Below are 14,743 nucleotides of genomic sequence, written 5' to 3' on the forward strand. Positions count from 1 at the left end.
CCTGTTTTGCTTTGCTGATGTAGGGGACTGTGGCTGTGGTAAATACAACCTCTGCTTTAGTATCTAGGTTTGGTTATAGCAAAACATTAAAACCACAGCTGGTTCCAGCACTGAGATTTTCAACTCCACTCTGATGCAATTCCCTTGATGGGAGGTGTGGGACGTCAAACTGGAGTCCCTACTCACTGAGGTCTACTCGCATATCCACTTCTGGACGGGGGAGAAACCCCATCCTGACTTCATAAATGACTTCCAGGTTTTAGTTAAGAAAGAGGGAGGGACAGAGGAAAGAAATTATAGGAAAAAAAATAAAGGAGAAGAGAGAGATTCAAGAGGAAATTGGGAGGCCGTGTGTTCTGCCTCCTCGCCACCGGAGTCATTATTTGCCAGGACAGAGAAGCTTCCCACTGAACGATGAAGTCATTGTTTTTGGATTTTAATAAACAAGGGCGGGAAGGGTTTTGCAGTGTAGCCCGTGGATATATTGTAAGTTTGCACCTGTGTGCTTGTAGCGGTTGGTTTGCATGATTCTTAGATTTGTAGGACAAGTAAAGCAATATCCTCCTTCCGCTATGATCCACTCCCCTTTTTTTCTTTCTTTCTTCTTCTTTTTTTACAATTCTTCAACCTGCCACACATCACATCACACAGAGCTGCAAATCCCTACAGACAAATATCACATCTGGAACAAACCGACAATTCATCAAAAACATTCTCCCTTTTCCCTGAAATTATCACTTTCCCCTCAGATCTCGATCTGTTAACTCCCTCTTTTCTTTTCCTTTAGGACTATACAAGTTTCTACTACTGAAGATTTTATTCCAGGGGGTTGAGAATTTAGCACGCACTGTATTACCTGGAATTTGTTAGCAATTGTAAAAGTCAATGGGGCATTAACCATTCCAATAAAAAAAAACCTATAAAACACCTTTTTTTCCCCCCACTTACCATGGCTACCTGAAAACTAAAAATGGCTTCAGTTTGGTGCCAAGTGGTTTCTTTTTCATCAGGCTTCATCAGCATTATTATCTAGTTTAAAAAAAAAGCCTGCTGCCAGTTTTATACAAACAAAAACCCTGAAATCCCCTCTATCAAACAGCTGATCGGGTGTAAGACACATGATAACGCCTGTGACTCAGCACTAGTCTGCTAGTATACTGCCAAGACAGGGAGGGAGGCTGTGCATGACAAAAAGGAGACTGAATAGAAACTGTACTTATCAGAGGCTAGCAACATGCTACATCTGCAGATTGAAAATTTCATTATAGGCATCTCAGATCAAAGGCGAGGTACAAATTTAGGTCTTATGACCGAGTACAGTAAAGGAATGTACAGTAAAGGAGTCATATTTAGAGATGGGGAAAGTGAATGGCATGAGCCCAAAGGGAACTTTAGCATAATGGAAAGTAAAGATTGGTCATAACTGCTGGGGAGAAATGTCCTGTTGCATCGTGTCCCCGAGGCCTGAGTCATCTGGTGGTTTTGGTGAATTTTGCCAAATATTCCATTTGGGGAAACTTTAACTCCTAATGTTTTGCAGCATTCAGTCGATGGGAGCAGTCTCAGTGTTTGTCTTCTGAACGGATACCAAAGCCCTGACACTTTGGAGTGTGACGAGCTGTTTCTTGTCTTGGTTTCAAGTGAACTGAGGATAAGAGAGCCAGATCACAGATATGATGACAGAAATGTGCAATACTACAGTGAACGCGATATCGGACAAAGATGCATATCCGTCCTCCAAAAGCAGCCGAAACCAGCTGTCAGCCTCAGCCTGATTTTAGTTCGGTCGGTCGGCTCACATTCAGTCTCAGACTGTGTTGAGGGCTGAGATGTATCAACATTTCTTTGATCCCGCAATGAACCCTCGCCTGTCCTCAAGGCACTCAATTTGAGAACCAACCTGTAACTATATTAACCGTTTATTGAGATCCCTCAGTGAGTCTAACAGGTGCTCTCTTCTTGAACACATAACCGTGAGATCCAATTTTAGTGACAAGTCATGAGAAACAAGTCAGCAGATCCAGCCACTCGGTGAAGACAAGTTTAGCAAAGCTTTCCCATGAACTCTGACCTGGCCAGAGCCATCTATAAAAAGTGTTGGGGGAAGTTCAAAACATTATCGACTTCCCCCTACAAGCCTCAACTCACACTGAGGTCGAAGCTAACCGGGGGTTAGAAGGGTCTAACCACTGCTGGGCAAAGAGCAGAGCAATCCAGGCATTTCATTTGGCATTTAGCCAATTACCTGATATCGTTAACATCATTAACCACATGATTATACAATGGAGGTGGTGAGATTCTCCCTTTAGCACAGATCCTATCTCACAACCCTCTCAGACGTGAGAAATCGTCAGTGAATCAAACAACAATTCAACCTCCCGGCATCCGTCTATCCCCTCCCTCTTTTCTGGAGGTTTTTCCAAGAATCGGATAAAATAACAGGACTGACACATCTGTGGGAGAGGACAACAATGAGTCAATCAGCCTATGTCAACAAGGAAGTCCAAAGGAAACTGAGGATCAGCTTGCCTTGTCCATGTGAGTATCAACCTTTAAAAGACCTCAGCGCTTAGTAAACAAAAGGATTGCGACTGCCAAGAATCATCCGTTTTCACGTTGCTGGTTCAGTGATGTTAGTCGCCGATCACAGTGAGTCTGAGGCCCTGCGTGTGCACCTGCATTAAAGCTGTAATCTGTGCTGTCCCTTTGTCAAAACTCACATTCAAGCCCCTCGGTGGGACCCAGCCCAAACACATTTGGTTTAACTTACGGGCTGGACCGCAGTGTTTTATCAGACCCAAATCACAATCATGAAAGAGAAAAAAAAAAAAAAAAAAAAAAAAGAGTTTTCATTAGCCAGAAACTGACAGCAATGATTTCTTCACTCTGTGGGCCAGCTAATGTCGCCCCAAAGAGTTTATTGAGTGTGCATTTTTATACAAACAATTTAAACAAATTTAAAAGTTACAAATATATACAGTACACACACACACACACACACACACACACACACACACACACACACACACACACACACACACACACACGAACGACACGTACACACAGATTGTGGTTGGGGATGACTTTCTTGAAAGCAAAATTGAATGCAGCTGACTTGGACAGCTGGAAACCATGCTGTATGACATAATCATGGGCAAGCTAGCCAAGCTATTTAACACACACACATACACACATGCATGCACACACGCACGCATGCACGCACACGCACAGAACCCCATTACATAAACCAGTGATTTACAACACAAGTTAGAAAGAAGAACAACACCCATTTCTTGGATGATAAGGCACCCTCCTTTCACACTTATTCACTGACACCTACACACCCAAATACATACACACATCCACACCCACACACACACGTCTACTGTATACAGCCTTGTTGTGCCTTTATTTCACCTTGTCGCTCAGTGTAAAAAGCTATGAACACCGAATTTGGGGAGCCAGTCACAGAGCTGGATCGACGTCTCTGCGAAAAGAGAGAGTCAGCATGGTGGGACCCACGCTGTCGTGTTACACGTCACACCTGATTCTGGGGCAGCCATACGCCGCCTTTGTTTGGTTCAGTGTAAACAAGCAGAGCTGGCATAATGAAGGGTCTTCTCTTGTTGTAGGACCTCTGTTTAAAAGAGGCTACGTAGTCTATCATCCCTCCTAAGTGGAAACATAAGGAGAGGAGCTGGAGAGGTGCTCGGGTCACCAGGGTTGATTGAGACACCGGAACGATACTTCACCACTGCAGCACTCAGTGTTCACCTCCTCAGACTCAGAGTGGGCCGAATACTAACTTCCTTCAGCTACTTTTAAAATGATATTGAATTACCTGTCAAAGTGCAAAAAAGTCACACGTAACACAGAGAAATCTGTCTTCATTTGTCTCGAAGATGTATCTCCAAAACCTTGACCCGAGAGCAGGCGCGCCGTGTTGAATTCAGACGGATACAAAAATGTCCTTGGGAAAGGAAATCAAGGCCAGCAGGACTACAAATCAACCGGCCTGAAGCAGCAATATTTTCTTCAAGGGCTCGGCGCACGGAGTCATTCCTCAAACAATGAGAAAACCTCAGAGAATGGCCAAAAGATAAAGACCAAACAAAGCCCGTTGCAAGGGTCCTGTTTTATTGCTTCTCTGCAAAAAGAGCTCTGGACAAATATTTGATTAGACGTTTCAGGATTTTCTATGGGACCAAGGCCATCACCGTGGCAACGAGCACCATGGAAGCAGCATGCGTACGCAGATTGTAACTATCCTCTACAGACAGAGTTGAATCTCAAAGCAGAATATTCTGCACTTTGGTTAAACATCTCCGAAGCAGGAGAAACATCAAATGAAATCGCAATTCTGAGGCATTTTGAGCATGACATGTAGAAAGTATGCACGTCAGAGGGTTTGCCAGCAGCCAATATACAATATCGCAATATCACAATATGACTGTGACAAGATCCAATATCCTCCCATATACAGCCAAAGTGAAAAAAACAAAACAAAAAAAAAGAGATGTACCAACAGAAAAAGTGGTGAAACAAAGATATGAGGAGGTCACTGTCTTCAGAGGGCGCCATCATGCATCAGGCAGCATCAGGTGTCTGCATCACTGAGGTGAATCCATCAGACTTCATCATTTCAGCACAGAGAAAACAAACTTGACAGCAAGTCAGGATTTATTTGCCAGTGGCTGGGAAAATACTTCAGCTGCACTTGTCAGGAGGAACAGTCAGATCACAGGGAGTAAGACAACCTCAAAAGTTTCCCTTTGGCCATGAAATGTGGATATATACTTTTATTTCTATATGGACTTGAAGCTTTGTTGGCTTTTTACAACACTGTTGGACGGTCTTGCAGCACCAAATTCTGGTCCAGAGCAATTGCAGCACAAACAAGATTCAACTTGGACTCAAATCTCCTTCATAAAATCTGTTAAGGCGAAATCAGAGACGACTGGGCTGAAATAGTGCACAGATTTCTGTTCTCGTCCTCGGGTTGATGTTAAAGAAGAAGAAAACAACGAGCAGAAATGCTCCATAAACTTGAGACATGGAGAGCAAAGCTTTGATCATGCAAAACATAAAAATCAAATAGACTGCAGCAACTGTCAGCAGCAAATTCAGAGCTGGCAAACAAATAACAATACGAGCAAAGAGCAACCAAACCACAGACTTTCCCATCAGTCAAGCATGAAATTGGGCGTTTAATAGGAAGACACAGAAATCGGCAGCCAGAAATAAAAAAACCAACAACTCCTAATGGCTCCCTATCGCTGCTCAGTCAATAGTAAACAGACACCTATGAAAAGACGGACGGACTAAAGCTCTTGACTGCATCACTGCTCCTCTCCCTCAGGGGGTAAAGAGCGGGACAGGAGTCACAGGGCAGGAGGAAATTCAAATTTTATAAACACGTAGAGACCTAAACACAGGTAATAACTTGTCACATATCAATGTGGCATAAAACCCAGCCCCCACTGCAAACTACAAGCACATAAACCTACCCCCCCCCCACCCCCCACTACCTACCCACCAAGCATGCTGACACTTGAGAGGGCGGCACCTCTCCTCTGCACACAGAAAGCCATCTCAGGCCCATTCACAGCTCCCTGCTCTATTCTTCTCCAGAGTAAAAGAACCCTTGATCTGAAAGGAGGGAAGAGGGCCTCTGCTATTTCATTTAGCACGAAGCAATGCACCACACAGAGTCTTCTATTCTCTACGCAGAGTAAAAGTTTCTCATGCAGCCTGAACTTTTGTGTGTGTGACGCCAGCAGAAATAAGAGAGAGAAGGAAAAAAAAAAAAAAAAACACAATCCATGCGTCAACCTTTGCAAACATGTATGAGATTATCACTGCTCCGTGCTCTTTTGCTGGGTGCTGTCAGCTGTGGGTAATGGAACAACTGCAGCTGTGAGGTACCAGCCCTGATGGTGGGGAACACAGCATCCATTATATCAGTCACAGAGTACACACACAGAGGCACAAACCACGCAACAAGCAGCTAGCATTGTAAAGACGCTGCAGTACAAACCTGCCGGACCGCCGATTAGAGTTGAACTGCTTCCTCCTCACCAGACGGCAGTGATCCACCTGCACTGCAGCGAGTCCTCTGCCTGTGCTGCTCTCTCTCTCTCTCTCTCTCTCTCTCTCTCTCTAACACGCCTCTCCCATTGTAGCAGTGTAAAACTGCTGCTGCCCTCTTTCCTTCACGCTCCTCCTACAGTATCTCCCTTTTTTTTTTTCTTCTTTAGTGCTCTTCTCTCCCAACTGAGGCAGGAGCCGCTCTGCTTTATCTGTGCAGACTGAGAGCAGCACTGATAGAAAACACAACTTATCTGCTGCAGAGGCTACAGAGGACCAGCCAGCATGCAGAGAGCGGGAGGGGCGGGGATGGGGGGGGGGGTACACCGTGAATGCAGTGGGTGCTGATGGTGGTGGAGGGGTTGAAGAGGGGAAAGGGGGGAGGGGTAAACCTGATTTACATTCACACAAACACACACACACACACACACACACACGCACAGGCTCTTTTGCCCCCGGGGGGGCTTCACATCTTTTGTGAAACAGCCTCAAACGTTTATTGATTGGCTCAGACTTCAGGCCAAAGTGACTCATCAGGATGAAATGAAAAGTAAAAGTCCTCTGAAATATTAAATACTTCCTGGAATGACTCCCTCTATCTATCTCTCTATTTCCATTTCTTTTCATCCTCCCACTCTCTCTTAGCCTCCCCAAAACCTTTCACCCACCCTGTCCTTTCTTTTGAGACCAAACTTTTAATTCAAATCTCTCCTCTCTTTTCCTACTTCTAATCATTGTTGCTGAATTTTCCAAAGTCCTTGGCCAGGCTCAGAAAATGCCACAGCTTCTTTCAACTCGGTCTGACAAGAGAACCTTCCCCTTCTTTCCCTCCACTAAAGGGACCCTCCCTCCTTCCCTCCCCATTACTCCCCCTAAAGACATCCAGCACTTTCCCTGATAGCAGCTTAACAACCTCCTCATGTGAGGAATCTCCCCGCACACAAAAGAGTGTGCAGGAGGATTTGACAAAAACAAAGGAAGGAAGGAGGTGATGGTGTTTAAAAATTGGGGAATTCGCCCCAAAACATGATGACGCTGAATATTTGGTGAGCTTTTTTGTGTGCTTCTAAAGTTTCAGAATAAGCGAAAACGAAGCAGAACAGATTAATTAATATAAAGCCCCACAAACAAGATATAAGTGAAATAGTGAGCATTAGAGGTGCTGCTAGGTGGGTTTTTGTTACTTTTGGAGAGATCTATGCTAGCTGTTTCCTCCTTTTTTCCTGTTTATATGCTAAGCTAAGCTAAGCTAACTCTAGCTACATAAGTAGCATACAGACATCAAGGTTCTCATTTAACTCTTGTTAAAATGTGTTCTCCCATATGTCAGTGACATAAATGGGAAAATGGTTGGTGGACATTCTGGGCACTATATTCTGTACAGCTTGATTTAGTTTAGAGATGTGGTGGTGCTGTCACATCATTGTGATAAGGTCAATTTGTTAACTGGGGTGATATAAAAAGAGGCCAGGGGAATGACATTACATTAGCATGTGAAAGGCTCACGCACTGACTAGGCTGTCCATGCAAAGTTCAACTGAGGAGGCATCGCCTCAGTCCTTCCCTCCTTTCTTTCATGTCTTCAAACATTGGACCTGTGCATTTTCACTTGAGAGAAACGAAGGCCCTGCTGCACATTACACGCTTTTATGGAGATCATTTCATTAGTGGGTTTTCAACAGCTTGTAGGGAGATTGAAACATTTTCCATGTGGCCTCAGATTTCCAAGAATGAAAAGGGCATTGACTGACAGTTAAATTCACTTTAAATTGTTGGTGTGTGTAATTTATGGTCAGCAGAGCAACAAACACATCTCAAATGAATTTTTAATTGCTGCTTCCTCAAAAACGCTTCCACTTGGAAGGTAAAAGCTCAGCTTTATTGCTGACCAGCACAGAAACAAGGCAGACAATAATTACAGGCAGCAAAAAATACAAGCTAGTCTCCAGAAGCAAGTGAGCCAGATGAGCCTAAATCAATTCAGAATCAATTATTTAAGCTCAGAGAGGGGGGTTGTGGGGAGACGTAGTGCAGCCAAGCTACTGTATACCCAGCTGTCAATCTCTAAGTGGAAGGGATTCCCTTCTTACTCCGCTTGCCTTTGCAGTGACGGTGGTTTTAGGTTTATCAAAGTACGTCTTCGACAAGAGGATCAATCCCTCGTCAGGGCTGAAAGCAACGAATCTCCCACACTGGAAACTATTTAGTTGTGGCGTGTTCAAGTTGCGCTGGAAGAAACGGCATCTTCTGTGTTGGCGGGAATCATTTGTAGCTGACAGCTAAAGGCTCATGCAGAACAATTTCAACCTTGCACAGTCCTTCATGGACACTTCAGATGCAAACACCTCACACATGCATTTATTAAGCAGCATATTCCACACTAGAAACCGGGAGCACATCCCTCCTGCTCCCTCGCACTGTGCATACCTGTCCCAGAATAAACCTCGCCCTCTGGCCTCCCGCAGCATAGCCGGAGCTGGATGCCTTGTCTAACATTAGCACATATTTGAGTGAACTGTGCGAGGCCCGGCACTCTCCACGGGTTAAAAAGGGATACAGGACTAGATTATTTATGAGTGAGATTGCTAGTTGTAACTTTCTACAATACCTCCTTTAAGGGGACGAAGGAGGAAGATGGAGCAGTGCACTTTGCAAATGGCAGATGGTCTATGCATGGTGTACGTTAATAAGCGCTCATGCTGGTTGGTAATTATATGGTTAAAGTAGGGCAGAGTCTGTTTAAAGTCTGTGTAAAGATGTAAATCCACACTGGTTGTGCTGTAGTAATATCAATGCGTTATAAATCTGCGTACCACATAGGCTTAGTCCTAACCCCCGGCCCTTTGTGCATGTCATCCCCTCTCTCTCCCTGACTTTCCTGTCTGTCTTACTGTGACTATCACAATAAAAGGCAAACCCCCCCCCACAATCAAAAAAAAAAAAACAACAACAAAACATACAGTGCTTGTTTGTCAGTATCCCTCCATTAACAGCTCCTGACATCATCTCAAAACTGCAGACTCAGCAACTGGACAGCAAAATGTGTTTGCGTATGTATTTGTGTGTGTACATGTACGTGTATGATCCGATGGTGTATCTCACCAGCACAACCTGCAGCTCAACATCACAGCAGCCACAGATCTGACTTTTACATTTTAAGACTTAGTCCTCCGTCCCATCCGCACGAAAAATGACAAAACAACAGCAGACGTTTCTTCTCTGTCGTTTGGCAAAAAACAAAGCAGCACAGCTAACATCTGGCGAGGAGGGTTAAACATCCATTGTGACATGAAAACATAAAGATCAACAACAGCAACAGCTGTATTGTGTGATAGACTTAACTGGCATTTAAAATGAGTTGGAGGCGACTTCTTAACATTATTGCTTCAGAACAGCCGACAGAGTCTAAACAGACATTCATCATTTTCCCCTGTCAACACCAAATTCAGAGAGATGCAAAACCAGCGGGGTTTTTTTTAAGTATGTACTCTGCGGAGTGTTTTTGTTGCTGACATTTTGGACCGCTGTTTTGCATTCAACCATCTTCATGCTGACACTGTATCCATTTTAATCTGCCATTTGTCCCGTCACGAGCCGCAATAAATGATTCTTGGATATGACCAGCAGTTCTTTCCACTGTTACATGTGACAAATATGCAGCTTACTCTAATCAGAAACAACTCAGTACACATCCAGGAGCAGTACAAAAAAAAAGAGGCCATATCAACACAACTGCAGCATCAACGAGAATTAAACAACACAACAGTTATTTTTTAATTGCTCACACGTATTTCTTTTGAAAAAGAACGTGATCTGCTTAAAAAACAGATCAAGTGGGTACAAAAAAAAAAAATAAAACATAATTTCCCCGCTCAGAATCCAACTCTGTGCATGCAGAGAGAATAAACCCATTTCACACCCTGCAAACACGAGAGGATAGCAAAGCAACGTAGCTGCTGACGCAAGCTCAAATCCCCTGGAAAAACCCAGAGGAAGTGCAAGGATTCACCTGCAGTAACCTGCAATGGCCTATTGGCCTGCGCCCAGCACTGAGAATAAACTATGTGGCGTGGAGTGAAGCTGATGCAGGAAGACGTACGTCACAGTGACTGACAGTGCTTTTATACTGTATAAATATGAGCAATCTTTTGTCAAACTGAACCGATAATGTAAAAATGAGTGGTGGCAGCTTCAGCGGAGAGTGAGTGCAGTGTGTGTCCCAAAGAGCATGACAGCTATAATTGTTTTGAAAAAAAAAAAAAGAAAAAAGAAAAATAGTGGAACTGTATGTATCAAGAGAGTGTAAGGTTTCTTATTTCATAGCTCTACATGTTGACAAGAAATGACATTTCATGAATAATGCATGAGTAAGTGTCACATTTTGTAATAAATAAACCTGACAAAATGGCCCCAAGCGCTCAGCGTCGTAAATCATGCAGATTCATTTTTTCTTGATTATTCAGAGAATTCGGTCAACACGTGTCCTGAGGCGACCCCCCCCCCCACCCCAGTGTGGGGTGTGGACACTCATAGCCTATGTAGGGAGATGGGTGGGTGAGGGTTCTTTAATTCCCCATGTTGACTGTAACACCGTGTGACAGAGGTAAACATAGTGTTTCAGATAATGAGTCCATGTCTGGCACAAGGTCATGAGATGCTCATTATGGTCAAAACGCACACTGTGACACCGTTCGCAGCGCTAACTTCAATTTAATAATCCAAACTTTTTAAAAACGGTGACAAGGAGATGTTGTTTAAAAGTGACTTTAGATCGGCGTAACGCGGAAAAACAACGCACGGTTTGGCAGCTTCATTAATACGATGTCAGCTTTAGCGAGAACATAAAAGTCACCCACCTACAAACTGTTCATAAAAATATGAAAATTCTACCAAATCTCCCAGTGCAGTCCAGAGGGAGCAGTTAAAACGTGAAGTAAATCTCATACATATCTGAGGGGGGTGGAGGTGGGGGTGGTGGGGGTGGTTTGGGCTGTGTAAGCCCTTCATCGACAGGAGGCCCGGGCTCTAAGCCTGCCTGACTCCAGTGGAGACAGCGAGAGAGAGATCCAGACAAACACGACTCGCTGCCAAGCATCGTTACTTACAACACCCACTCCTCTCCACAGCACATTTCCACTACCGGCTGCCAGATTCAGTAATGATGATATTAGATAAAAACAGCCTCACTCTCTCCAGCAGAGAAAATAAAATTAATTTGGGATGTGCTATTGGAAACAAAAGGGTTTGGACATTTTCGGAGTGTTTTTATGCAATAGGACAGAATGACTGAAGAGTGTAAGTATTTTTGAATCACTGTGTGGCTCCATTGTGAATAATAACGTGTAATGGAGGCTGTCAGTACCCTCTAAATTTATCGGATTTTGGACGACCCGGCGAGTAAATTAAAGAATAATGACGTTTGTATGGTGCACTTTTATAACAGCTACAGCATGATGAGAATACTAATGAAATTCTCAACAATATAACTGAAGCCTCTGGGCAGAACTGGACCGCAATGATAATGATAATTTGCAGGGTTTGCGATTACCTGCTTGGAGCTCCAGGCGTGTGAAGCTTCTCATTTAGGACAAAGAATAAAATAAACATCTAAAATGATTAGAAGAGGAGATCAAACGTAAATGCAACTGAAGTGAAAGAGCTTTTCTTTTCCTGATGCAGGGCACTAGCAACTCTTGAGACAATCAGCAACAGCCTGTGTCATTGGAACAAGTTTACTTTTCTAGCAAATATCTGTAAAACACACAACTTCAAAACAAACCTGAAGTAAGAGAAGTGAATACAGCACTGGAAACTGCATGATTTGCATGTTTTTCTTAAGATTTCCTAAGGCAGTACTACAAGTGAAAGTGTTACTAAACACCACGTTAAGAAAGGCAAAGTAAAGAGGGAACACATCGTACTCACAATACAAATGTATTTATATGTTATCTGCTGATCAAACGTTGCTAATGCTAATCTTTCTGCTCAAAAAGGCTTTCAAAAACAGATGCACCATGCAACAACTAAATAAACATGAAAATGCAAGGCTTAATACAAGAAAAAAATGAAAAAATATATATATTTTCGGGTGGATTTTTCCTTTAAGGCTGACCTGACCACTGTCAGGTCATGTCAGACTTCAGCCGCAGAGCGCTGAGCTGTAACACTCCTGTCTCCTCATCCTCCCTTCACTGCAAGTCCATTTTCTCTTGTGGTGTCATGAGGAGGCTCTAATGAATCAGCCTATTGAGCCTGGCAGAACTGTGCACTGGCTTTGACACCGCCAGAGTGTCTGTGTGTGTGTCAGTGTGTGTGTCAGTGTGTGTGAGACTGTGTGTGTGTGTGTGTGTGTGTGTTGCAGTCCAACTTTCCCAGCCTCCCAGAACACAAAGCTGTCGTTTGTGGCCTCTCAGCACTACAAAAGCCCTACAGGCCACCAGAGCCGTAAGTGAAAGTGTGTGAGTTGGTGTGTCTTTGACTGTATGTGTCTATATCCTTATGCCATATGTGCCATAAATGTGTATGAGCGTGTGTATGTTTATGAGCAAAGAAATCAAAAAGAACATCTGCATGTGTGCAGTCTTTTCATATGTCTTCATATATATGAGTATATGTGCATGTTACATATGTGGTCAAGCTGTGGCCACATCACCCAGTCAGCATTTAGCTGGGATGCGCCAAATGATTACCAGACACATCATGTCCAACACAACCAGAGTCCAACACAAACTCAACCACAAAACCATGGCACCCAGACAGACGGCCATAAAGCTGTAAAGATATACGACCACTGCAACAAGACCAGAACTCTTCCTTCCATCTTGACACATCTATAAACAAGAGGGCAACAAATCACACCAAATATGGAAGTGAAACACCAAAACTCACTACAAGCGCAATCGGGGCTTGGACACAAACGCACATAAACCAAACCTCTGTTCTAAGGACTGATGAGTCACTGATGAGACAGCTGTTATATATCATCAGGGAAACTCCCTCTGATTAGAAACTAAAACAGCTTATAACTACAAATAACTAATGTGTCAGATCTCCTTTGATTCATATCGATACAAATGGTCACCACAAATCAGTGTGTGTGTGTGTGTGTGTGTGTGTGTGTGTGTGTGTGTGTGTGCGTGTCCAGGCCTACAGAGAGAGCATTTCCATCTCTGTCTCAAAACACTGTTGTCTTTCTTGAAGCAAACTAAATTATCTATTAATAGTATCTAAATTAAAACGGCTAGTTAGTTTTATTCTTTTCAGATGCGAACACTTAAAATCAATAAATCTAACACAACAGACAAGATTAACAAGAATAAACTTGTAATAAACTCAACCCCCGTTAGGCTAGAGGGCTGGGCTGAACATCATTACACCATTATCCATGTCAGATGTGCCCGGCCTTTTATGATTTAACCAAACACTCTCTGCAGAACTGCCGGCCTGTTTCCACCCTCTATAAAATCTCTCCCACGGGCTGGATGCCTTTTTATGTTTTGGTATCACTGCCTGTACCCACCGACCGCTGCCCATCTTTGCAGTAAAAATTCATACAATTCCAAACCTCCTTTGTCCTGCAGATTAACCGCAGTAGTCTGTAAAGTGGAGCCAGCTCATGTGTGTTGACTTGTCTTTTTCTGATTAAGTCAGCGAGAGTCAACAAAGACTTGTCTCAACTCAATTAGTATCTGTATGAAAAAGGAATGACTGTTACTGGGCCAAAAAAACAAACTGATGAAGAAGAACCAAGCTGCACTGTATTGCAAATGAAAAAGGAAGAAAAGGTTGAAATGGCGAGGTGGCGCATGCAGATGAAAAGCCAGTAAACTGACCTGAGACCTGAGAGCGGCTCATTGAGGATCAGGTTTGTTCAGGCTACTCTGTCTGGAAATAAACAGGCTGTTGATACACTGAGGTATCAGTTTTGTGCAGATGTGGAATTTGTAATTTTGCTTCTCTTGTTATAGAGTGTGTGACCAAGTATCTTCACACAGACCACACTGCAAAACTCAGGGTAAGCTCCCCCCATCAATGCTTCCTGATTGATTTCATAAACCCCACCGTGTAAACAGCCCTGTCTCCTAGAAATTACGTTTGTATTCAACCACTTTGCAACTGCAAATGTATTTTGTAGGAAATGTAATGGCAAGTTGCAATTACACCAATACTGAAGAGTAAAATCAGACAATGTATCTGTTTTCCACCGATGTATCTAATGTCACCGAATGAAACTTCTTTTATGTTTATGTTTACGCACTCACAGCACTTTAATATAAATGTTAGGGAAAGATCGTGATCTGGTTTAATACAGAAAGAGTTCAGTGACATCAGAACCAATGTGTTTACTCACATTTATCCAACACCAAGATCTTTCACGGACCTTAACAAAGTGCTTTTGTTGCTTAAATCTAACCACAGAGCTGGTTCGCAATTGGTTCAACTTGCGAACCTTCTAAGAACCAGTTTGCTTTTTCCACGGGCTACAGAGCCATAATAGAGTCACGTCATGACGTCAGTTCATACGTCTCCATTTTCCCAGCAACAATCGGGCCAAGCAAATAAACAAGAAAAACTGGTTCCACCTCTGGCACTGGCTCCGAACCAGCACCAGAACTGCCTTGGTGGGAAAGGGGTAAGATAGGACTGTGGATGTGAA

At 43.4% G+C, this 14,743-nt stretch overlaps 1 protein-coding gene across 2 annotated transcripts in view; it reads right to left on the reverse strand.

The window, feature by feature from the left end:
- The window catches only part of add3a (adducin 3 (gamma) a), a 105,553-nt gene that overhangs the window by 66,029 nt on the left and 24,781 nt on the right, over positions 1–14,743 (reverse strand). The window contains exon 1 of one of the 2 annotated variants that reach the window (XM_023420632.2): positions 6,038–6,185. The exons of the other annotated variant lie outside the window; for it this stretch is intronic. The gene's annotated coding sequence lies outside the window, so the exon portion shown is untranslated. Of the gene's footprint in view, positions 1–6,037; positions 6,186–14,743 lie in introns of those variants that run through there. 2 annotated transcript variants of the gene reach the window in all.

Source organism: Seriola lalandi, unplaced genomic scaffold (assembly GCF_002814215.2).
Source record: "Seriola lalandi dorsalis isolate HSWRI2012SDOR001 ecotype SW California unplaced genomic scaffold, Sedor1 jcf7180002054654, whole genome shotgun sequence".
In the NCBI taxonomy this organism is placed as follows: Eukaryota; Metazoa; Chordata; class Actinopteri; order Carangiformes; family Carangidae; genus Seriola; species Seriola lalandi.